The 25,961-nt window shown below is 37.7% G+C and overlaps 1 pseudogene; it reads right to left on the bottom strand.

Annotated features, from left to right (window-relative positions):
* Positions 1-25,566, bottom strand: part of LOC149184126 (uncharacterized) — a 55,214-nt pseudogene extending 29,648 nt beyond the window's left edge.
* Between the last annotated feature and the right edge of the window lie 395 nt (positions 25,567-25,961).

Below are 25,961 nucleotides of genomic sequence, written 5' to 3'. Positions count from 1 at the left end.
ACATAGATTGTGAAGAGGAAGAAGAAAAGGAGCAAGAAAGGTCAAAAGAAGAGGATATACTCCAGGAACAAAGCCTAGATAAAGAAGAAATGAATCCGACCATATCTTGTAATGCATTGGCGGGAATTACCACTCCTCAAACCATCAAGATAGAAGGACAAATCAAGAAGAAAAAGGTAATAGTGTTGATTGATTCAGGAAGTACCCACAATTTTATTCATTGTAAGGTAGCAAGAGAATTGAATTGCTTCTTATATCCAACACCAGAGTGTCAAGTGATAGTTGCAAATGGAGGAACAATAAATTGCTCGGAAAGTGCCATAATATCAAGCTATCCATGGGAGAATATGTATTGACTAGCCCAATGCTTTCCATTCCAATGGGAGGTGCTGATGTTGTACTAGGAGTCCAATGGCTACAATCCTTGGGTACAATATCTTTTAATTTTCAAGAACTTTTCATGAAATTTTCTGTGGAAGGAAAGGAAGTTGAATTAAGGGGTATTGCAGGGAAACCGGGAAAGATAATCAGCTCTAACGGTATGACAAAGCTTCTAAAAAAGGAACAAAGAGGTGTAATTGCACAATTATGTTCACTAGATGTTTCCACAGTGGAATCATCTATTTCTCCAGATCTCCAAAAAGTCTTGGACAATCATTCCAAGGTATTTGAGACTCCCAAAGGTCTCCCACCTATTCGTGATCATGATCATGCTATTCATCTGATTCCAGGAAGTGTTCCTCCAAACATCAGGCCGTACAGATATCCCTATGCCCAAAAGAGTGAAATTGAACGTATGGTTGCAGAAATGCTAGAGGGTGGTATAATTCAACCAAGTCAAAGTTCTTTCTCTGCTCCAGTAGTATTGGTGCACAAGGAGGATGGATCATGGCACATGTGTCCGGATTATAGGGAGCTCAACAAGCTCACTATTAAAGATAAGTTTCCCATTCCTGTCATTGATGAATTACTGGATGAATTGCATGGATCAATTTACTTCACCAAGTTGGATCTTTGTTCAGGATATCATCAAATCAGAATGAAGATTGAAGACATTCTGAAAACAGCATTTAGAACTCATGAGGGTCATTATGAATTTTTGGTCATGCCTTTTGGCCTTACCAATGCACCTTCAACATTTCAAGGTTTGATGAATTCAATTTTCAAACCATTCCTTAGAAAATTTGTGTTAGTATTTTTTGATGATATACTAATCTACAGCAAGTCTTGGAAGGATCATGTTGAACATGTTGACAGGGTGCTACAATTATTGGAGGAGAAACAATTATATGCAAAAAGATCTAAATGTTTCTTTGGAGTACAAGAGGTGGAATATCTGGGTCATATTGTATCTCATGGAGTTAAGGTAGACCCTAGCAAAATTAAAGCCATTAAGGAATGGAAAATTCCCACATCCATAAAGCATCTGTGAGGATTTCTTGGGTTGACAGGGTATTATCACAAGTTTGTTAAGAATTATGGGAGAATAGCAGCACCTCTAACAACATTATTGAAGAAAGATGCATTTTCATGGACTCCAGAAGCAACAAAGGCCTTCGAACATCTTAAAGAGGCAATGTGCCAAGCACTAGTCTTAGCTACACCGGACTTCACAAAAACCTTTATTGTGGAATGTGATGCTTCAGGAAATGGAATTAGTTTTTTTTAATGCAAGATGAAGACCCATTACTTTTGAAAGTCGTCCAATCAAGGGAAAGTTTTTACACAAAGCTATTTATGAAAAGGAAATGTTGGCAATACTCCATGCACTTAAGAAATGGCGACCCTACCTAATGGGAAGACACTTCAAGGTAAAAACAGATCATGATAGCCTTAAATACTTTTTAGAACAAAGATTATCCTCTGAAGAGCAACAAAAGTGGGTCACAAAGATGTTGGGTTATGACTTTGAAATCATCTACAAAAAAGGGAAGCAAAATGTGGTGGCAGATGCACTCTCAAGAAAGGATGAGGATGTGGAAGCATTGTTGTGCGCCATTTCTATTATCCAACCAGATTGGATAAACGAAGCAAGGAAGGAATGGAAGAATGACGAAGAAGTGTGGGCACTTATTTGAAAGTTACAACAAGATTCCAGTATGTCTGATACATTTAGCTGGCAAAATGATTCGTTATGGTACAAAGATCGCTTATACCTCTGTAAGAATTCCCAGCTAAAACAAAAGATTCTTATGGAATTGCACACTTCTCCCTTAGGAGGGCACTCAGGATTTTTAAAAACTTACCACAGGGTTAAGAAGGAATTTTTTTGGGATGGCCTTAAATCAGATATTCAAAAGTTTGTGGCGGAATGTTTGGTTTGCCAACAAAATAAAGTTGAAACAATTAAGACACCGGGTCTATTACAACCTTTATCCATTCCAAGCCAACTTTGGGAGGAGGTTTCAATGGATTTTATCACAGGTTTACCCAAGTCTGAGGGAAAGAGTGTCATCATGGTGGTAGTTGACAGATTTACCAAGTATGCACACTTTTGTGCATTATCACATCCATTTAAAGCCAGTACAGTTTCTACTACATTTATGGAAACAATTCAAAAGCTACATGGAAACCCAAAGATTATTGTAAGTGACAGAGATCCCATTTTCACTGGAAATTTTGGACAGAATTATTTTCTTGTCTTGGTACTCAGTTAGCTCATAGCTCATCTTATCATCCTCAATCTGATGGGCAAACTGAGATAGTAAACAAATGTTTGGAAGGATATCTTCGTTGCTTTGTATCTGATAAATAGACACAATGGGTCAAATGGTTGCCTCTGGCTGAATGGTGGTATAACACTTCCTTCCATACAGCAACAAAAATGACCTCATTTATGGCACTTTATGGGTATCATCCACCATCCATCACATCATATTTAAGAGAAAATTCTAAGGTTCAAGCAGTGGAACATCACATTGAACATCAACAACAAGTCCTCCAACTCTTAAAGGATAACCTCGTGTTGGCACAGAATAGAATGAAACAACAGGCAGATCAACATCGTAGCGAAAGAAGTTTTGATGTAGTTGATTGGGTATTCCTACAGCTACAACCATATAAGAAAATGTCCCTCAAGCAAGCTAAGAAGGATAATAAATTATCACCAAAGTATTATGGTCCATACAAGGTGTTGCAAAAGATTGGTACTATGGCATACAAATTGGAGCTTCCTGCAGCTTCTCGATTGCACCCAGTTTTCCATGTTTCATGTTTAAAGAAGGTTATAGGCGACAAGCTCCCAGTTCAAACAATATTGCCAGAACTTGACGAGGAAGGAAAAATTATATTGGAACCGGAAGCAGTGACAGAAACAAGAACTCAACAGCTACGAAATCGATCAATTTCGGAGTATCTTATCAAGCGGAAGAACTTATCCGCTGAAGATTCCACATGGGAGGATGAGAATTTTATACAGAAGCATCCAGAACTTCTCAAGCGTTGAGGACAACACTTTTTTGAAGGAGAGGGGCATGTTGGGTCCCTATAATACTAGTGATTACCCCATTACTATTGTAGTTGTACCCCTTATTAATATTGTTGTGCCCCTATTATCCCCATATTGTTATTACTGTGTCCCATAGAATCCCTCTATTGTTATTTTTGTTGCTTTATATTATTATTGTTAGGTCGGCTGGGTTATATTGTGACTCCTTAGACTCCTATATATAAAAAGGAGGTTTTTTCATTTGAATCATTGAAGAATTGTTCATTTATGTAATGTAAAGGAGGTTGCCCCCTCGAAGAGGCTGAATTCTAAGGCGTTGATCTATCTTTTCTATCTTTTTCTTGAGCTGGTTTCATAACAGAGAAGTAGCACAATAATAACAAGGTGGTTTTCTCTCTCTTGGGGGTTTCCACCATATATCTTTGTGTCCTGTGTGTATGCTTGATATGATGTCTATGTTGATTGTTTAGTGTGGTTTACATGATAAAAACTATTGATGATATTTTGTGTAATGTTTGACTAATTATTTGACAAAAATATTTTAAATTATTATATTTGTTATCACTACTGATTCACCTCCCCCCCCCCCCCCCACCCCACTCTCAGTAGTGATTTGATTCCAACAATCAATATCAGAGCAGGTGCCCTCTATTGTGGTTTAATCAATGGAAAGTGGATATGGGAAAATCATGGGTTATCAAATTGCGCTTTTGCCTAGTCCTGCAAATTTTCAAGAATGGAGAGAGAAGGTGAAATCCCAAGTATCTGCACTTGGATCTAAAGTATGGAATGCAGTGTTGAATGGTTATGACGAAGAACCCCCTACAAAACAAGTCCAACAATTGAACACCCAAGCTAGGTTTACAATTTATGAAAATCTTCATAATCTGGATCTTGAGAAAGTCATGGATCTCAAGTCTGCAAAGGAGAATTGGGAAAGGTTGCAGGCCCTGCATGAAGGAGAAACGAATAATAATGGTGGAGAAAAGGAAGAAGAAGAAAAAGGCCCCTTAAAAGGAAAGTGATCAACCAAATGACATTTTCTCTCCCAGCATCAAAGTGGTAGATTTTCAAGAAGAGAGATAGGCTAGATATCAAGCTCAACTTAGCTCTGCATTAGCTGAAATAGAAAAGATCTCTGCAAAAATAGAGATCTAAAAAAGCTTCATCAAATACCTGAAGAAAGAGAGTAAGCTTTTAAAGAAGAAATTATTAGTTTGAAAACTCGAATAGAATAAGGAAGGATGATTGAAGAAGGAATGAGAAAATAGTATAAAGAAAAGGAAAATGATTGTGAAATATTACAAGTTGAGGTTGTTTCTATGAGAAACAATTTAGAGAAGAAGAACAATCAGGTGGAAGGAGAATCTAGATCTCTGGCGACATCCAAAAGGACTTTCAAATAAAATGACTCTAGCAAGAAAGGGGACCAACAATTACATCAATATCCAAGAAGAGAGTTAAGAAAATAATTATTAATTAGAAGATCATTCACTTCATCATCAGAGGATATAAAGTGCCTCACTTTCCATAGTTTTTGACATATAGTAGTTGATCATAAACAAAGAATGATCAATTTATATCAGTCGAATAGGCAGTTGAAGTTGGAGCAAAAAAGGAAGCCTTCTCAACCTAGCAATTAAGGAAGATCATCATCAACCATCAAGTATAAAAATTCCTTTTATGGCCACTTATTACTCATGAAATGTTTTTAGGCACAAGGCTGTTGCATGCAGGACTAATGCAAAGAAGAAAAAGAATATAATGCAGATCAAAAAAAGGTTTGAGCCTTTTCCACCATTCCTTGGTCACATAAAATGTTTTACACGAGACAATCTTGGCCATCTAACCAAATATTGCAAGATGCCTAATTTCGTTTTGTGATCCAGTAAAAAAGAGAAGCTTAATCAAAGAAGATTAAAAAGAAAGTATAGAAGCCTAGTCCTTAGAACAAAAAGCAACATATTAGGGTTTGAGAGAGGAAGGAGCGCCAAGAGACCTTAATGAATATTTGAAGCCAATTAGGTCTTAGGGGGAGAATTTAAAATAAAGTTCATGAGTTCAAGGGGCTCCTCAAAGAAAATGAAGTTTTTCTTATCATTTTATTGTCTCAATGTAAATTTTTTGTCTTGGTTTTAATATGTCATTTTATCATGTCCTCAAAAGGTGCTCTAATGGCTCTATTATTGATGTAATCATTATTTTTTATGTGGCTCAAATTGATACTTGAAGTGAAGCCCCAATCTCTATTTGAGTGCTCCTTTATGACCCTATGAGCAAGTGTGAAAAGACATGATCTAATTTAAAAGTGTTTCAATAAATGGATATGGTCCAAATCCTCTAACTAGGTGTAATGAAACTAGATTAATAAGTTGTTGATTTAGTCTGTGTGTTTTGAGCACTTGTGGGATAAAAGATAGGTATATTTCCATGCTAGTATGTTGTACCTGCAATGCAATCAATGTAAGGAATGGTTAGATATTTGAAGAAAAAAAGAACATAGAATGTATATGCATTGAACAAGTCCATGGATTGGTTTTGAATGTTATTGTTGAGAAATTGGTTTAGAAATTTACTATGCCAAGGTTTGGAGGGAGTGGGCATTTAGGTTGGATGCTTGAATGCATTGAATTAGTTCAAATATGTACATAGTTTGTCTTATTCATATCAAACGAACATTTTTTCACCGCATAAAGAATTCACCTGTGGGATGATTCTATTGAGGAACAATTTGGTCATACAAAAAAGATGAAGATGTGATGGCCATTTAACTTAACATTTGTGATGTCTTCATTTCTTATCTGAACTAGAGTGATCAAAGGAAATTGGGAGGGATGCATGTTTGATATATTATTTTCATGTTGTGAAAATCATCCAATGAATAAATTTGATCTTCAAGGGCATGATGGAAAACAATAAAAGTTTGATTTGGTATTTTTGGCACTCGATCTTATTCAAAATGGTGATTAGTTCTTGTTGTCTTGACTAGATCTAGTTTCAATTTGGTGCAACAGTGTAGTGGAGTGCATTATCTATCTAATCTAATCAGAATGTGAACAAATTAATTATCTAGTTGTTATGCCATGAATATTTGGTTTAATTTGGGTGTTATGGTTGAGTTTTCACCAAAAGAGAGTGGATTGCCTTAATATCGATCTATTCATGAGAGTGTTGGTTGTTGGATGTGCATGGATCTAGTTAAAGAGTGAAACACTTTCAATGTTTGATTTAGTCCTTCATATAGTGGATCGATTTGGTTATGTTGATTTAGTCGCGCATTGACCAGATCTGGTCACAAAATCATTATGGATTGAATGAATGCATTAACTATTTGGTAATGGTGGATCTGGTGTGTTAATTAGTCGTTGATGGGGTCCAAATATATCATTTGGGAAAATCAATTTTAAATAATGGTGTTATGTATCGATTAGAGGGTTGGAAATTAAAAACATTACCTATAGAATGAACATGGATAGAGAATGTGTTTTTTGATGTTGTAGAATGAGTGACTAAAGATGGTGTGATGGCAGTGAGATCCTTGCTAGAGGTTATGTGTATGTAAAGTGTGTTTGGATAGTGTATGGTAGAGGTTAGAGCGCACATGACAAAGAATTGTGTTAGCCTAGATCAGTCACTCGATACGTCTACATCGTCGAAGCCAACACTCTTACTATATACACAAGTAGAAAAGCCTTCTAATTAATGAGTCTCGGGTTCTGCGTATATCAACATGGGCTGGTGATTGTATTAGAGTTGTAATAAATCTCTGAAGTTTTGTTAGGGTAAAGTAGTAAAGCATCTTGTCTACTTCACATAGCTTCCACACGAGAAGTCCCAACATACTTAGGGAAGGTTCATGTTTGTTTTTTTTCACGAACATTTTTGTAGGGTTTTGCATCATCTCTAGCAATGGCCTCTACGAATATTAAGTTGGTTTCATAGAATGGCATCAAAAGTACATAGGAAAATTAAAGTAGATAGTTTTGTATTGAGAGTATGTATGTTGTTGTTGTCATAAGGAGAGTATGTGTTGCATGAATGAGAATAGTATGCTTCTGTGTGGTGAGTTTCTTGGTGTGAGAGCTTGATAATATTGTCTTGTTGGGTAGTTGCGAGGGTCAAGAGTGTGAGGATATGTGATTATCATGTGCACATGATTTCTTGTATCTGTTATGACTTTAAAGCCATGTATTGTTGAGAGTGGGAGAGGATGAAGTGTTGTTGAGATGTAATGGTTTCATAAATCCATGTAATGTTCATATGTTGCTACCAATGTTTAGATGCCGCCAAAGTTTTGGATTTCTTGTGTATGGGTCGGATTGGTTTATTGAGTCAGGGTTTATCATTATATTGATGGTGTTGGACCCGCCAACATGTCACTGGATCTCTTTAGTAAGAAGTCCCAACTAGTTTTATAGCACCATTTACCACCCTTGGTAGATTTGATGCTCTATGATATGGCCTAGGGAAACCATTCCCTGCCAAACTTGGTCCATTTTCTAAAAAACAATGTTTTAAATTCCATACATGATTATGACCTATCGAAAGCACATGTACACATGGGTTAGCCTATACCCAACCTGCATATATGTGTTAAAACATTAAAAATATATATAATCTCCCTTAATTCAGGTGGGGTTTATGGGTTTGACTGGATACCCACCTACTATAGCCCATGGGCCAACTGTTTCCCAAATGAAAAAACAAATTTGGAGAAGTATAAATACGTCTCCATAGGAAGGCCTAAAGGAGGAGAAAGGATTAGATATTGATCGTATAGTTGACTACATCCCTGATCAAGTTTGAAGATATCTATGTGCCTTCTGCATTCCCAAGTCATAGGAAACCCCTGTTTCCTTCTTGAGATGTTCATCATCCCTTCATGACATCCTTGTGTATACTTATTGAGGAGGATTGTTGAGGTTTGGCCAGGATGGATGCGGAGGACAATTTCTATTAGAGCGGTGGATGACTCAGGTTGTATTTCTTCCATATTTTCTTTAGCTTACATTAACAAAGAGGCATTGTCCTGTTTGTGATGATTATGGTCTTTATGCATTAATTTATGTCATGATTTGCTTATAAAATCTCACGTTAATGCTTATATGATCTAACCTTGATATCATGAACATGCTTTCTATTATTTTTGGTGTATATGATTTGCCTTGAATGAATTGCAGGTCTTAAAGCATAAGGAAGAAGCAGAGGGTTTGAACCCTATGGGAACGACCTCAAATGTAGGACCTACGGGTAAGACCTTCTGTACCAACCTTAACTATTTAACTATGAGGACTACTTGTTTGTGTGTCTCTTTATGTTGTATGCCCTCCACTATGTTGGGGTTCTCAACCCAAGACCCTAGGGTGATTCTACCCAAAACAAAATTGGCGAATTTACTAGGGAAAACATTCTTGTTTTTCCTAGATTGGGTTGTTTCTTCTTGATCAAGGCCTGTTTGATTGATTTCTTGCTTTTTCAGTGTAGAATTGTGTAGAAATTTTCTACAAATTAGCTAGCTCTGATACCATGTAGAACTTTTTCTACAAATCAGCTAGCTCCGATACCATGTAGAAATTTCCCACCTGTAGATCAACCTGGGAATGCAATGTACTAAAGCAAAAAAATTGATCTACTTCTACAAACAATTTAGCAGAAGCTTAATCAACCAGGAGTAACATCAATATGAACACATATAACTGATAAGAAGGAATCAATCACACATAACAAAGAAGAATTTACCTAGGGAAAGCACCTGCCTTAAACCCCATCTCTGTATTATCATACAAGTGGAAATATAGTCTGGATTACACAAAGCTTTAGCTTGGAAGCTATCCAGCTCTCAGTACAATCCCTCTGCTGCTCATAGACAGTCAAAGGATTCTCACAAACCTTCTCCTCTGCCCTCCAAGCCTCCTATTTCCTTATGCAGTTTCCTTGAGGTCCAGTGCTACCACCTGTGTGAATTGGCCTCTTCACACACTCAGTAACCTCTGATCTAATTGCACAAACTTGAAGGAGATAAATCCTCATCATGGATGAGTTTCCTCTATAAGAAAAATATTCATCCAATTGATAGTACACTGTCCCTTCTCTGATCTTAACTAGGTCTCTATCTGAACTTCCATGCATCAATTATCCATGAGAGAATACTCAGTTATCTGAAAATAACAGTTGTCACATGCATGCAAGCATCAATAAACTGTATCTCATTAATTTAACAACTTGTTAAATTAATCTAACTAAACTTGACTAAGTTAAACTAAGTCAACTGATCCTCTCAATATAGAACTCATCCTTAATTCCTCAATCAGTGGAGCAAATCAAGGACACATTCCCCAATCAGTGGAGAAATTATTGCATGTTCTCACAAAGACTTCAAGTTTGATTTTCCTTAACTAATTAACTCATGGAGAATTAATTAATATTCAAACTACTGGTAAGACCAAATTCGAATTTTACTTCCTATTTTAGACCAGGGACTATCTAAAAATAGGAATCCAACTTGAACTGCTAAAAACAGAACTTCTATTTTTATCACTTACATTTTTCATTCCCTGTTTCCCAATGCAGCACTGATGCCAAAACTGCTATTTTTAGCAGTGTTATTTTTAGCACTTCTATTTTTAGCAATTTCTTGTTGCCAATTTTCAACACTCCCTCTCAACAAGAAAGGCTTCCTCTCGAACCCGATCCTGTACCTCTAGAATGTTCTGCATGCAACACATCTACCAAGTGTGGTTGCTCCAGCAACTCTCGGAACAAAAAAAACTCCCAACTGACCACTCTGTTGGGCTAGAAACATACTCTGATGCTAAAGCTCTACCTGCTGCTAACAAGTGCTCCCTCTCTGACCTCTGTGCTACTGCAACATCTCCATGCATCTCGCACTGTTACACCCTTATCTGTGCTACCCTGCAAAGTGCAACACTCTTGTGCCTCTCACATTGTTGCAGCATGCATGCTCTGCACTGTCCTGAGATTCCCTGCACTGTAGCTCTCTCTGCTGCTCCATCTGCATCTGTCTCTACCCAATCAGTCAGTTCCTGCTACTCCACATTGGGGCTCCCGTAGCAAGGTCTCATCCAAGAGGTTGGGTACCTCAAGGATCCTGCCCCTCCTCCATGGGATGATCACTCCACATCGCCCCACCTCCTACCTGGAGGTATGGCTGCATGTGATCCCTCTGCCACCCTGGCTCGAATTTTCCCCCTACTGGAGGTCTATGCATGAGTAGATGTCTCTACTCGATCTCCTCTCAGCTTCCCCTGTTGTGGCTGCTCCACAACCTCCTGAAGTTGTTGCACCAATCATGGCTCCTCCACAATTGTCTGAGACTTCTTCTGGCGTTGCATGTTGAGAGGTAATGTAATCTCCCTCTCAGTCACCAAGTATATAACCTTTGCCTTGCTCCTCAAGGCTTTGCATGCATCTTGTACCTCAAGTGTATGCAGGTTCTTGGCTACCACACCAATCTATTTCCACTTTCCTGCCGTCACGGAATTTTCTAGGAAAAGAGCTGATTTTAAATCAGCGATATCTCCCTCATCCAAACTCCGATTCAGCCGATTTTTTTTATTTTAGGTATTTTTCTGCAAGGAATCCAAATCTACTATTTATTTCTTAAAATTTTGTACAAAAATTTTCAGATCTACTCTGCAAACTCTCAGCCCAAAACTCAAAACTTTGAAATCTCCTCTCAGTATATTGTTCTCTCCTTGATCACCTGTGCTCTGATACCATGTAGAACTTTTTCTACAAATCAGCTAGCTCTGATACCATGTAGAAATTTCCCACCTGTAGATCAACCAGGTAATGTAATGTACTAAAGCAAAACAATTGAACTACTTCTACAAACAATTTAGCAGAAGCTTAATCAACAATGAGCAACATCAATAATAATACATATAACTGATAAGAAGGAATCAATCACACATAACACAGAAGAATTTACCCGGGGAAAGCACCTGCCTAAAACCCCATCTCTGTATTATCATAGAAGTGGAAATATAGTCCAGATTACACAAAGCCTTAGCTCAGAAGCTATCCAGCTCTCAGTACAATCCCTCTGCTACTCATAGACAGTCAAAGGCTTCTCACAAACCTTCTCCTTTGCCCTCCAAGCCTCCTATTTCCTTGTGCAGTTTCCTTGAGGTCTAGTGCTGCCACCTATGTGAATTGGCCTCTTCACACACTCACTAACCTTTGATCTAACTCCACAAACTTGAAGGAGATAAATCCTCATCATGGATGAACTTCCTTTATAAGAAAAATATTCATCCAACTGATAGTACATTGTCCCTTCTCTGATCTCAACTGGGTCTCTGTCTGAATTGCCATGCATCAGTTATCCATGAGAGAATACTCAGTTATCTGAAAATAACAGTTGTCACATGCATGCAAGCATCAACAAACTATATCTCATTAATTTAACAACTTGTTGAATTAATCTAATTGAACTTGACTAGGTTAAACTAAGTCAACTGATCCTCTCAATATAGAACTCATCCTTAATTCCTCAATCAGTGGAGCAAATCAAGGACACATTCCCCAATCAGTGGAGAAAGTATTGCATGTTCTGACAAAGACTTCAAGTTTGATTTTCCTCAACTAATTAACTCATGGAGAATTATTCAATTAATATTCAAACTGCTGGTAAGACCAAATTTGAATTTTACTTCCTATTTTAGACCAGGGACTGTCTAAAAATAGGAATCCAACTTGAACTGCTAAACATAGAACTTCTATTTTTATCACTTCCATTTTTCATTCCCTGTTTCCCAATCTAGCACTGATGCCCAAACTGCTATTTTCAGCAGTTCTATTTTTAGCACTTCTACTTTTAGCAATTTCTTGTTTCCAATTTTCAACATACAGTGTCTGTGACTTGTTTGATTCCTGGGCATCAAGTCTGATATTTTGGATCAGGCCTAGATTTTTTGTTTTTCTTTATTGAGCTTTATATACACGCTATTCAGAGGATACAGTAGCGTATACACGCCAGTTTCTTCAAAGAAACACGCATATACGCGATTTTCCTTTGTTTCAGTCACATATACATGCTGCTTTGTCTTTGCAAAGTCACGTATACCTTATTTTGAATAAAGTTTTCAAAATATTGGACCCAGTTAAGATTGGTGCTTGGTGTTTTTTTCTATTTTCTGGTCATTCACTCTTAGTAAAGCTCTGCTTTCATGCAAGTTTTCAGTTTCTAATCTTCTCCCTATTGAAAAACCTAGTCAACCTAGGGCTTTATTTTTTAGTAAAGTTTCAGTTTGGGGTTTGGGTTCAAGGCTTCTTGTAGAAGTTCTTAATTGTTCTAACTTTGTGGAACAAGAAATTGTTTGTAGTTTTATTTATAACCCAACTTTCAGATTGCTTTGCTTTCCTTTCCTTTTTTTGGTTGACCTATTTTATTTTTCATGGTCTTTAAGTGCCTCTTTGGCAATCTTAAAAGTCTTTCTTGATGTTCTTTTGGTTTGCTAAAGTCCTTTATACTTTTGTTCAGATCAATCTATGCAAGTCTGTTGTCCTTTTTCATTTCAATTTTTATTATATTAATGATGTGCATAAATTGCGAATTTTGGGACTCTTTTTGCTTGGTTTTTGTCTTGGAATTTTAGTAGTCTTTGTGTTCTCAAAAAAGTTCTTTGGGTTCTTTAAAAAACAAAAAGACAAAAACATCGTTCTTGCATTTCTTTTTCTTTTCAGTTTTTGTTTTTGGTTTCTTCATTTTTTTTTTGAGCAATTGTGAACTTTTTCGATTGGTTTCGAGGGAAGTTTGTCATTGAATTTGTGCACTCCTTATAGCCAAGTTCGCCTATTGATCTTGTGAAGGAACACATTTGCTTACATGAGCATCCATAGAATCTTGCACCATCATTATAGTTTGCATTAATTTAGTTTTCATTGCAGGCATTTTAGTCTTTTTGTTAAATTTTGAGTGTGTGGAGCGTGTTTTCTGAAAAAATAAAAAAATTCGCTTTTACAGGTTTATTCATAGAACCTTATAGAAATCTATTTTCATCGAAGAAAAATAACTGCATTTACATATATCAGAGTTTCTATTGATTTATTTTGCGTCAAAACACAAAAAGTTGCACTCTCATTTTACCCGTGATCTATAGAACAACCTTTTAAAATCAAGCACTTAATTAAAAACAACTAGAATATTTTTTGATTTGTCGTTAATTACATCAACAAATCTAGCTCTTTAGGCCCTTGGAATAGGTGAGTGGAGAGTTAACTCTCCAAGGCCACTCAAACTATTAAACATAGATGTTGAATAATGAGTAAAATCCAGTGTTGTTAGAAAGACCGGGAAAGCTCCGTTACTGGGAGTCAAGCACGAGGGAGAGTGAAGACAAGGAAAGAGAGATACCCCCTCTCCTACTTGTTGGATCTCGCCCTGAGACTGTTCCGCCCAGATTTTGATACAAACTGGTGCCCATAGTTGCTATTCCTAGGGACCACAAAGGTCGTTGTAGAGGGGAATCCCGCGGCACCTCAGGTAGACGTTTCATCATGCTCATTAGTACTCTCGGAGGGTACCCTTGTGAAGCTTGGGTACTTGCACCAACAAAGTATTTTGTCTAGGGTTCAGTGTAACTATTTTTTTCACCTTCACTAGTAGGCTTGGGTCATCATTATCCTAAACTATCTTTGGAAGGTCCTTGATTTCACTTTCTTGTATTTTGGTGTCCAGTCCTCATCACCCGAAATGGAGATACTTGGAAGTTGCTTGATTGGATGTATCTTCTAGGGAATTTGTTAGAGAGTGCTCTTTGCTTCTAGTTGGCCATAGATTTATAAATTTTTTTGAGTCTTTAATTAGTTCTCTTAAATAATTAAAATTGGTTGATCGACCAGTTCTTCGGTCTAGGGGGCTTCGTGTGCTTTCACCTACAAGTGCAGAGCCTTCCTCCAGAAGGCATAGGATAAATTCTTTCGGTGATTTCCTATCTATTGTTTCATAGAATAGACCTAGTGTAAGTCAAGATTTGGAGAGGAACACTCCAGTCCTTTCTAGAGTCCTCTTCCAATCGAAAGATGTTATAGAGGTTGAAGAATTCCCTGAGTCTCCTGAGACTCCTTCTTCTCCTCTCTCTCCCGATTATCTAGACGCTTTATTATAAAACGGGAGCTTGAACCATAGGCCTTCGAGCCCTGGTCTATATCAGTATTTTCCTTCGATGACCACTGTTGGGAGCATGGTTTCAACTATGAGTGCTACTATTATACATACTCCTTTCTCAGTGCAAGGAGGAGGTACAATTTACATACCTTCAATCACTCCTAGTACTGCAATATTTGGCTCTACATCCATTCTATCTTTGAGTGGGGGTACCCAAGATTTTGCCTCCAACACTGGTTCTTTCCCCCTTGGAATGCCTTCCAGTGCAATTCCTTCGATTCCCTTAACTTATCCATTTGTTGCTTCCACGTCTATGACTTCCATGACGAGTGGGTAAGCTTCTTTTCAAGGTTTCCCTTTTGGGAGTGGTCATATACCACATTCTAACCAGTCTCTAGGATCAATACCCTTTCCTTCCAGAGTTCAAGGTTATAATTCTTTCCAAGGATGGACTAATCCAGCTATTAACAACTTGGGAGCCACGAATTAGTTCTCTTTAGGCCAATGGGGGAACATGCCTTACTCCTCCATGAGTTCATTTCACAGTTTTTCTCCCTTTGCTAATGCATGGAACCCTTTTTCACTAGAGGAACTGGATGGGGGAGTGGCTTCGGCCTAGACTTTAGATTCAACTTCTGCTATGGATTTCCTAGACATTGTTTTTCCATCTGAAGAATCAATTCTAGAAGAAATGACGGGTATTGAGAGGTCCTGGGATGATTTGCATCATCGGTCATATTTCCTCCCTGATTTGCGAGAAGTGGAATCAAGCTTTTCCGGTCCTTCATCTACTACTTATGTTCACGTAGTTTTAAATCCTTTGGCTCCAATGCAGTTTTTGGCCGAAGGTAACATGTTTGTCATTTCAAAAACTATTCCAGTGAACATCTCTAGGAATCCCAACGTCATCAAGAATGTCATCATTGGAGCTTATTGTTCCCCTGAATAAATTTGAATCTATACCAATCTCTTTAAAGAGTTTCGAGACGTGCTTGCTTGGTCTTATGAGGAAATGCATGGGATAGATCCATCTATATCCCAACATGATATCACGACATATGAAAATGAAAAACCTATTCGCGAGAAGCTTCGACCGGTAAACCCTAGGAAAGCAATAGCTATCAAAGCTGAGGTTGAATAATTTCTTAAGGCGAGTTTCATATACCTCGTTCCTTTAACTGAGTGGATCTCGAATCTAGTCCTAGTTGACAAGAAGCAAGGAACAATCCATGTGTGCATTTACTTTGGGGACTTGAATAAGGATTGTTCTAAAGATAATTACCCCACACCATTTATTGATCAGATTATCGGTGAGTGTGTAGGTAATGAGATTTTCTCTTTTATGGATGGATTTTACGGTTATAATCAAATCACTATTCTTCCAGAAGATCAACATAAGACAACTTTTATTTGTCCCTGGGGTACATTTTCATATAAGAAGATGCCTTTTCGACTTAAGAATGCTGGAAATACCTTTCAGTGAACCATGTCATATTATTTCCATGATATAAAACATATTATCGAAGCCTACTTGGATGATTTAGTTGCTCGTTCTCGAAAGAGAATTGATCATCCCAAGCATCTTCGATTAATTTTTGAGTTTTGTCATTTCTACAAAATCAGGTTGAATCCAAATAAGTGTGTTCTCACTGTCACGTCTAGTCGGTTGAAGGGATTCATTGTTTCTACTGAAGGGATTCGTGTAGTATCCCTTCAAAGTTGAGGCAATACCTTAGTTGTCTCCCATGTCCACTATTCATCAACTTCAAAGTCTTCAAGGAAAATCCAATTTCTTAAGGATATTTATTACTAATTATGTCAATATTACTAAAGGATTTATGAGACTACTCAAGAAAGGGGTCCCATTTCTATGGGATGATTTTGCACAATGCTCATTTGAAGCTTTGAAAAAAGCATTAACCTCTGCTCCTTTATTGAGTCCACTTGATTATAGCATAGACTTCCTTTGATATCTCATTGTAGCTGAATTAACTATTGGTATGGTTCTGGTTCAAGAAGATGATGCTTTCACTGAGCACATAATCTATTATTTGAGCCGAGGCTTAGTGGGCCCTGAACTACGATATTCTCCCATTGAGAAATTAGCTTTGGAAGATTTCCATGCTATCCATCGACTTAGAAAATATACTCTTCTTAGAAAAACTTTCATCTTAGTAGCTATCAATCTATTTCAATTTATTCTCAGCAGGCGAGTGATTGGGAGAAAATACAATAGATGGATTGTCATTTTACAAGAGTTCGGTCTCGAATTCATGTTAGCCAAGTCTAAGAAATCGTTAGTATTTGTAGAATTGATCTCAGAGTTTCCTTGTGAGGAAGGAATAGTTTATGAGGAATATTTTCCTAATGAACATGTTTTCCTTATTTCCTTGCAAGATCCTTGGTATGGAGATATCATTATATATCTCCAGACTTTGAAGTTTCCTCTCACTTTTTCGAAGGATGAACGTAGAAAGTTACGTCACTTGGCTAAAAGCTATATTATTATAGGTGACACTTTATATTGTCGTGGGGTTGATTCAATTCTTAGGCATTGTTTAACCTTAGAAGAAGCTGAGTCTATGCTAAATGATTTCCATAGTGGAGCTTGTGGTGGTCATCTATCTGGGCTTGCAACAACCTAAAAAAAATTGCATGCAAGCTACTTTTGGCCCTCGATCTTCAAGGTTTGTTTTGAAGAAGTTAAGAGATGCCACCCTTGAAAAGTTTATACATGAAAAATGTGCGTGCATCCAGCTCCGCTCTTTCTTGTGATTACCATCGGTCCATTCACGAAGTGGGGTATTGATTTTACTACTTGCAATCCCCCTTCGACGGGAAATCATAAGTATATCGTCATAGTTGTCAACTACTTTATTAAGTGGGATGAGGCTATGCCCACTTTCAAGAACGATGGTGAAATAGATGCCATGTTTCTCTTCAACCAAGTCATTTCCCGGTTTGGTATTCCCAAAGAGATTTTCACCGACAATGGCAGTCATTTCCAGAACCAGACAATGTATGAATTAGCTCTTAAGTTGGGTTTCCAACAAGAGCATTCATCTCTTCATTATCCTCAGGCTATTGGGCAAGTTGAAGCCATGAAGAATTCCCTAAAAATCATCCTGCAAAGGACAATTAGCAAAGCTCGATATAATTGGCACATTATGTTATATCCGGAGCTTTGGGCATACCGAATGTCAGTCAAGACTGATACAGGTTTTACTCCTTTTCAACTAGTTTATGGGTTGGAATCAATTTTTCCTGCCGAATGTGAAATTCCTTCCCTTAAATTAACTGTTGAACTTCTTCGAGATACTTCTAGTATTGAAGAACACCTCGTTCATTTGGAACATCTCGTTCATTTGGAACATATTGATGAGCAGCGTCGAGATGCAGCCATAATCAATGAAGCTCATAAAAAGAGAGTAAAAGCTCAATATGATAAGGTTGTCCGTCCTAGGGTTTTATCTGAAGGTGACCTTGTCTTGGTTTATGACCAAGACAAAGACACCTTAGGGGCAGGCAAGTTCAAATCTATGTGGTACAGTACCTTCTTTGTTAAAAAGGTCTTGAAAAAGGGAGCTTATGACTTGGTTGATTTTGAGGGAAACGAATTGGCGAAGCCCAGAAATGGGCTCTATCTTAAAAAGTATTTTGTGTAGGCTTTAGCTTAGCATTTTCTTGGTTGTAAATGTTGTATATTTGTGCATATCTATCAATCGGTTTTGTAGTGATGTCGATAGTTTTGATTTTCTTTGGAAGGTATTGATGGACGATTTGATATATCTAAGGTTCGCTGATGGTGATAGTAGACACACCTGGAACCTTGCTTTCGTGGCTTGGGTGATTTATTATCCATTCGACCAATTGTTGGTTTCAAGAGGCGTATGTATCAGTCGTGCTTCAAAAAATGTTTCCAAATATACTATTGTCATTAATTTACTATCAGAGGAAATATCTCTTGGTGTTGATTCATTAGTAGTATACTTGGATTCGCAACTGGTGGTATCTCAAATAAACATCTATTGTGTGAGAGATCCTTATTTATATTGCAATTTTCTGAGAGTGCATTTATTACAAAGATCATTTATTTATATCACATTTATTCATATTCCATGATCAAAAAATTCATTTGCAGATTCTATCACTAATCGAGCATTAGATTGGCACATAAATCATTCATCACATTAAAAATAAAAAATAATCGAAGAGTCATCTATATATATATATATATATATATATATATATATATATATATATGATCATCATAGTGAAACTACGGTACATAGATAGAAGTTTTATGTTCAAAATAATATACAAAATTGGGACAAAATCGTCCTACAAAATTAGGGCTTATGCCCATAATCATGTCTAATCAAAAGATCTGATCATCCATAAGTTTATATCTATGGGTCCTTCTCAGGGTGAGCATCACGGAAGAAGATGATGGAATTTGCCACCCATTGGAACAGTCGCACCCAATCACGTGGCACTCCTACCATGCACCTTTGCATCTCTTCCGGAAGGTCTTCTATGGCTGCCATAGGTACCTAGTGAGTCAGTCTCACCAAGTTTCTTTGTACAACATGAAGGGTCCTTTCAGTCTTAGCTGTAGCCCCCTCTGCATCTCTTCCATGACGCCTGTGCCTAGGTAGACCCATAGGTCTTACTATTCCAATATCTGTGTCATGATCAAAATAATTTTGTAAGTATTTGTCTCATCAAAAATATTTCCAGTTTATTTATACTTAAAATCTAATTTTTTTAAAACATTCCAAAAATCAAAAACATTTTTACCTATGGCTCCCCACGTTGCATCTGGTGGCAACACCAGATTTGGGTCTCCTCTGAAATCCATGCTAGTGTAGGGGTAGTCCTCAACAGCTATGACTTGTTGTTCCCACTAGGAGAAGAACTCATCATCAAAAGTGTTTCTAGGGACCTCACCACCCCCTAGTCTCTTCATCAGATCAGCCCATCTGCCCATTCGAGGATCCCTTGGGCTGCTAATGGTGGAAAATACCTTGGGTCGAAGCCCTGGTACTCTCTCGAAGAAAAAGGAGCACAAAATGGTTCCATATCCGAAGTTTTTTGTTTGACCTTTTCTGATGGATGTAAGTTTCTTTTTCATGTTAGTCAAGAGGGGTGTACACCAATCAAAAACTATTGTAAGACACTCTATTGCTAGACTCATCGAAACTCGAGAAGCTTGGTGTAGAGAGGCTGACCCATTCACTCTAGAAATGGTAAAGAGAAGGATTATCAAGGCTAATCTCTCTACATGTTTAATTGGAATTTGAGTTCCAATCTTCTCTGTATTCCTTGGGCAGTAGATGTGTACATAATCCTCTACACTAAGGCTCCCTCTTGTTCTTCCCATCGAATTGACCTTCTCTCCTCTTTGGGAAAGACTAGTGATGAAATAGACATCCTCTATTTCTATTCTTAGAGGCATTTGGTCAATGATGAAAGCATCTTCTTCCGGATCCCAATAATGGATCAACATTTGTAGTAATCTGGTGTTTGCCTTCATGTTTCACATCTTGAAATTCTTTAATAAACCACATCCTTTTAAGTCATCTAATGCCATTTGATCATCCATCACTTCATTATCAATTGCACTATGTTCCTTTTCTCTCCATGTGATAAACATCCTACAAATCAAATGTTTTTGGATCATTAGAAATCGTGCTTTAAATTTTCAAACTGCACACACACAAGTTCGCCATATACACAGTCACGTATAGGGTCATTTTACACCCGAGTTTGCCGTGTCCAACCCACATGCGCACAGGGAACAATTTTGTAAACTATTTTTCTACGGTGAAATTTTCGAAAAAGACATTTTAAAAGCAATAAAATTTATCTAAGAATCATTTAGAAGATTACATGGATAGTTGAAGGCTGAACTGACAGATGAATCAGATGGATTGAGGTTGCTTAAGTTTTTTCTCCAGAGCTCCTTCACTCACTTTTTCACACTACAAATGAAAAAATTGTAAGTCAAAAGGTCTTTATATAGGTTGACATGTAAAAATCAATTTTTTCAAAAGTTCATTTTTTCTTTGCAAAAATTTATGAGCTTTGTGACCTTTATGGCTTGGAGTGTTGGGATGGGTAATTTATCAAGACACTTTGGAGATTTTGAGAGACTGCTTTGATTCCATGACCATAGGCCTGTATTGGCAGGTATCATTTTTTCACATGAATATAGGTTAGGGGATATCATTTTCCATTGCATTTTGCATACTAGCCTCCATACTGTGATATCTTGGCCGTAGGTTCGACCCCATGTTGTGTTTTTGCTTAAACCATTTTCACTTTCCAACTTATAAAATCATGGCGTAATGGTAGAGGCAACCTTTACATGGGAATCTTAGTTAGATTCTCACTAGCATATGTTGCTCATGCTGCTATACTGCGTAGCCTCGAGAGTCCTCTTTAGTCCTGCCATGACTTGTGCGTTGAAGCTTCATTCTCTTAGTTCTTCACTATTTTTCTAGCTTTATACCCTAGAGGCTCCTTTGTGTTGAGTTGTACCACTGCATTGCATGTCGACTATTTGTACCTTTTGGACTTAAGTCGGCTTCACTTGGACTCGTGTATAAGCCACTTTTTGACCATGCCTTTATGCAAAATCAACCTTGAAATCACTTAGCCTCTGCAACTTGACACCTTATACCTGTGGAAAGAACATTCCTTTGAGTGTCATTGACAAGTTTCGTCACCTTGCATTGAGCATAGGCATGTTCCACTCCCAGGAACTAGAAAAATTTGTACTTCGACACTCGTTCTTTTCCACTGTATTATAGGCATTCTTTTATTCCTTTTTCAGGGTTTCTAAATATGAAAAAGACAAAAAGTTAAATATTCTAAAAAGAGCGGGAACGGGACATTACTTCCATGATTGATGGCAAGTAGAGTCAGTTGTGTCACCCTTAAAAAAAGCACTCAAAATTAAGTCTTTCCTCCATTGGGATGGGCTTTAGTTTGACTTAGGAGAGCCTTAACCTTATTATTGAGTCAGTACTCCTCCTATTGGTTATCTCTTCCAATCATATGGAGAGTTTTTCTGTGCCTCTTGCATGACAAACTTATACAAAGTTATCATATGCTACCATATTGTCACATTTAAGTCATGCTTTTGTTCAAGGGAAGTAAACTTGAGTCGGCCTTTCTGCAATGTCTCTTGACTTATTTTCAGTTAACCATCCCTGGTTTTTAGATTCATGTTCACTATCACATCAGCTATTTGGTCCTTTTCTCATGCTAGTTTGAGAAGGTCTCCATTTCTTGCTGGCAGGTCTTGCTCTTATCAACTACGACAAATTTCTCTAAGAGTAAACCTAGAGTTGCACCTTGAACTTATTTCCATCATTGATAGGTGACCTTGTGTTCAGCATCAATCAGTATCATGGGTATTTGACTGAGTGGTTTCCCTTGTGTTCGAAATTAGCTTTCAGTATCACACATTGGGATTCATGTAGTACCTTGGTTTCCATTTGAGCCCATTGGTGGATTCCTCGCCTCTGCGTTAGCTTTCATTATTGGTTGGTACAAATGGTTTCTGTTGTGTGATAGCTACATCTTGTGTACACTGAATAAATTCTTTGGTTTGGTTACTACATCTATCTTCATCCGATTCCTTCCACATTATTGGCCTATGGGTTACACTCGCACTGGATTGATGAAGGATGCCTTAATGCCTTCCTTCCAGTAGATCTTTTCCCATCGACTTCAACTCATTTCTCTGGGAACAAGGTCTAGAGTCCATTTGGCAGTACCTTAGGGTTTGCATTCATCAGTGGTAAATTTCTTCGCTATCAACAGTGGGAATACATCATTGTTTCTTGATTGATATATTCTTCCAAGTGTTCGACTTCAGATCATTTATTCGCACTTGTTAGATTGTACTAGGTATGTTGGCTCTCATCATCATTATCGGTGAGTAGTCTCACGTTTGTTAACGGTATACATCAATGAACGATAATCAAACGATTTCTCACATGGTCGACTTCAGATTATTTATTCCCATTATGTATAAATATACCACAACGGTTGGTGAAGACCTCGGGTTTGCATCAACATTTTTTGGTTCACTTTCCAGCTCCTCCTTTTTTTTCTAGTGACACCATCTACTTTATATATTGCAGTTCATCACAACGACATCCTATATGATCGCACCAAAGTTGCATACAATACCATTGTTCCACTATTTAAGTTGGTACTTTTTCGACCAGCTTTATGACTTCAGTGATCAACTTTCTACTTCAGCATCATTGATTAGTTCTTTATATGTGAGATTGTGACATGTACTTCTATTGATATGATCAGATGATCCACTATGTATTTTCAATTATTTTATACTTGTATACATATTGGGTCCGCTTTTGTATTTTATATGTGACATGCTTTATTATCTATAAGCATGGGTATGCCCACCTCAGTAAACAACTTTCTTTCACATCTCTTCCACTGGCTTGGTAGGCTGAAATCTGGTGAACTCCTCTTAGGTCCTCGCATGATTATTCATATACACTTAATATATTTTGGCCATCATGTACCCCTTCTGACCTCATATATTAGGGGGAATCTATTATAGCACCATCTACCGCCCTTGGTAGATTTTATATTCTATGATATGGCCTAGGGCGACCCTTTGCTACTAGACTTGGTCCATTTTCTAAAAAACAATGTTTTAAATCCCATACGCGATTATGCCCTATCGAAAGTGCACATACAGCGGGTCAGCCTATACCCAACTCGCGTATATGTGTTAAAACATTAAAAAATATATAATCTCCCTTAATTCGGGTGGGGTTTATGCATTTTACTGGATACCTACCTACTATAGCCTGTGGCCCAACTATTTCCCAACTGGAAAAAAAAACTAATTTGGAGAAGTATAAATAAATCTCCATGGGAAGGCATAAATGAGGAGAAAGGATTAAATATTGATATTATAGTTGATTACATCCATGATCAAGTTTGAATATATCCTTGTGCCTTTTGCACTCCCAAGTCATAGGAAACCCCTGTTTCCTTCTTGAGATGTTCATCATCCTTTCATGACATCCTTGTGTATACTTATGGAGGAGGATTGTTGAGGCCTAGGCAGGATGGATCCGGAGGACTATTTCTCTTGGAGCCGGCGAACGACTCAGGTTTTAGTTCTTCCGTATTTTCTTTAGCTTACATCAATAAAGAGGCAATGTCTTGTTCTTAATGATTATGGTCTTTATGCATTAATTTATGTCATGATTTGCTTATAAAATCTCACATTAATGTTTATTTTCTTACATACTTATATGATCTAACCTAGATATCATGAACACACTTTCAATTATTTTTGGTGTATATTCTTTGCCTTGAATGAATTGCATGTCTTAAAGCGCAAGGAAGAAGTAGAGGGTTTGAAGCCTACTGGAACGACCTCAAACATAGGACCTACAGGTAAGACCTTCTATACCAACTTTAACTATTTAAGTATTAGGACTGCTTGTTTGTGTTTCTCTTTATGTTGTATGCCCTCTTCTTTGTTTGGGTTCTCAACCAAAGACCCTAGGGTGATTCTACCCAAAACAACTAGACCTCAAACCATTTGGAGAAGGAGTCCCCACAGTGGGTAGTAAAGATATGTCTTGAATATGATAGCGTGTAGAGGTAAACAACATATCCTTGTCAGAAGCAAGTGTGTGACCTTGCAACGAGTCAAGAGAGATGCATGGGGAGGTTCTAACACACAAAGGGGGAAAGAAGTGTGTCTCTTAGAAGTATGTAATAGTACACAGCCTGAAAGGAACACACGAGATGAATGACATCACAAGCTAGAAAGCAGAATAGTCGACAATCCAAAGTTATGAGTTAAACCAACAATATGCTTCAATAAGATACATACAATCACATATGGAATAGTCCATACACAAATGCGTAAGTTAAAACTACATACATTGCTAAAGTAACCAGAATAGTCAAACTACAATAACAACATATGCATGAAATGTGTTGGCTATGTTATATTATATAAAGTGAAAGTTCCATCCATACATACAACCATGATAGCCACTAGCCCCAATAGTGGAACGTTATAGTCAACATTGCTTGCTCCTACAAAGAGATGCACTCGCTCTACACTGTGGAGAAACCAAGGCTCATCAAATTACTCTCCAAGCCCTCTCTAAGCAATGCCTAGCAAAATCTTGGTTCCCAAAAGCCTCTTCTATGAATTATGAGGTTCTATTTATAAAAAAGGGTGGGGTGACCCATGACATTCCCATTTGTGACTTTTGGACTACCCTCATGACTCTTCAACTTCATTACATAATTCTTTACATTACATATGACTATTTGTATTCCACTAATGACACTTGGAATTTCACTTTACTTCATGTTTACAAAAATGATACATTTTCCACATATACCCATGTGGGACAAAATTGGCTTGAGTCAGCCAAATAGGACAACACTAAGACTCGGATGGTTGTGGAAATACCATCTCATCAACCTCCTCTTCATGATCCTCGGTGACGAACTAATGCCATTCTTGGTAGTGCGCAATGGTGTCTACGTACTCTTTGATGATGTCCTTCTGGAAACAAACTCTTGCCTCCATTGCTTCTGGATATATTGATTTGGAACCTCTGTCCAAATCATCCTGTAACATGTGCATTTTAGTCTTGAGCAAGGTCGGACCAACAATGTACATCTGCGTGTTATCTGCGCTGACTTGCAAATCTATGTTGGTGGTCATGAGCATCAAACGATCAAAGTATGCATCAAGCGCTAGTATGACTTGGTTCTTCTCTTTGGCCTCGGTGAGTGTACCAATCGATGGGGTGCCATAATTTCTCACTATGAGATCCAAACTCCTATATAACCATGCATACAAAGCCTCAATACTAGTGATGAGCGGCGAGAGTTCCTCATATTTTCGGATCAGACTCTGAATGCATGCTTTGTACAACTCTACCTGTGACTTCGTCATCTTGTGCAAGTGAAGTGGGTCTCCCTTGTACCTCATTGTCCATGTCTGTACATGACCAACTGCGACATCTATATATGTGAGTGTTCAAGCTATCTTGGTGCAGCGCTGCTAATGACCATGTAGATCAAAAACTTCCTTGTGCACAGCGATGAACCTGTCATACAGTCTCCGCGTGAATGTCTTAAGAGCCGATACTTCAGCAAGTATGTCTTTCTTCATCTTTGCTTTGGTGGATCCTTTCGATTGTTCCTCTCTTTGCCTGGCTGCTTGCAACTCCTTAGCCATGCACTCATTTTCTGCTAACAAGAACTTAACACTCAAGCACGTGGCTTTGGCATAAACCTTTGTAGCATCGGCCAAGGAATCTGGATGTCTTCGTACATCTGACATAATCA

This window comes from Pinus tabuliformis, chromosome 3_2 (assembly GCF_031772625.1).
Source record: "Pinus tabuliformis cultivar Carrire ecotype Pingquan chromosome 3_2, CPIR1, whole genome shotgun sequence".
Classification (NCBI taxonomy): Eukaryota; Viridiplantae; Streptophyta; class Pinopsida; order Pinales; family Pinaceae; genus Pinus; species Pinus tabuliformis.
This window is presented reverse-complemented; position numbering and strand designations above follow the sequence as displayed.